At 31.4% G+C, this 1,185-nt stretch overlaps 1 protein-coding gene across 1 annotated transcript in view; it reads left to right on the plus strand.

Moving 5' to 3' along the window:
• The first annotated feature begins 209 nt into the window (after window positions 1-209).
• Window positions 210-1,185, plus strand: part of LOC106875482 (trafficking kinesin-binding protein 1) — a 209,950-nt gene continuing 208,974 nt past the window's right edge. The window contains exon 1 of the mRNA XM_052970003.1: window positions 210-436. The gene's annotated coding sequence lies outside the window, so the exon portion shown is untranslated. The remainder of the gene's footprint in view (window positions 437-1,185) is intronic.

The following is a 1,185-nucleotide window of genomic DNA, read 5'->3' on the forward strand; positions in this document are numbered from 1 at the left end:
TTAGTTGAATTTTTCACATTTCATCAACAAATTACAATTATATATTTTATAAAAACAAAGAAAACCGTAATTAAAAAAAAAAAGAAGCAAACTATATAACCGGACAACTTTTCAAACATGCTAACTCAGGTTCAATACAGGACGTATTAACTTGTCCAGTTAAGTCGTTACATAAACGGCCGGAAGTGACGTTTATATAACAGCAGATGACTCAAACGACTGGCATAGCAGCCGAGTTGTTGTATTGTCGATGTATGTAAATCTTGTCTCGACTATTTTAAAATTATTATTTTATTACTACCGGCGATATTTAAACATTTTTGTCTTTCCACAAGCTAAAATTTTCCTGTGATAAAGCTACCATTCGACGGCAGTGTTTGTCATTCGGATGGATATACCTTATGTATTGTAGTATGATTTAAAACTCTAATGCAAGGTGAGTAATTAATACGTTCATTCATTCTTTTTCTTGATTGAAATTCTTCGAATACGAATTTCCTCAAGTAAACCCTGACTGTATATAAGCGTGTTTTTTCTCTCTGTGCTGTGTCTGCAGATCATGTCTTGCGTACAACTTTCATTTACAAGAAGTAATTAACTTCATTATAGGATTTCTTTTACAGACGTGGTGGTGGTGGTGATGAAAGACTTACAAGTCATTAGTATTAGCCGTTTTGATAGCAAAGACAAAAAAATAGAATTTCCTGTCCATCAGAAGAGGTTTACAAGATTGAGTACCGAATAAGACATGTATTTCGTGATGCTTCCTATTTTTCTTTATGTATTAAGGTTATGCTTGTCATGGAAATGAAACTCAATACAAAGAAGCTGAGAATATATAATTTTGTATTAGTTATAGGAGTTCGAGGTATGAAACTCTAGACTGTTGAATAATATACTATCTGTCAGCTCACATAACATTTTATCTATCCACGTTACATACATATACTTTATAAACGCACACACACACATACACACTCGCGTTATGTACATATCACACACATATTGTATAATATATATATAATATAAATAATATATAAATATATGCATATATACATACACATATGTACATACCTACATGTATATGTATATATACATGCATATATGGGTACACGACATACACACACACACACACACATATACAAAGGTACCGTTAATTCTATTATTATCCAATGTCACTAATTT

Source organism: Octopus bimaculoides, chromosome 8 (genome assembly GCF_001194135.2).
Source record: "Octopus bimaculoides isolate UCB-OBI-ISO-001 chromosome 8, ASM119413v2, whole genome shotgun sequence".
Classification (NCBI taxonomy): domain Eukaryota; kingdom Metazoa; phylum Mollusca; class Cephalopoda; order Octopoda; family Octopodidae; genus Octopus; species Octopus bimaculoides.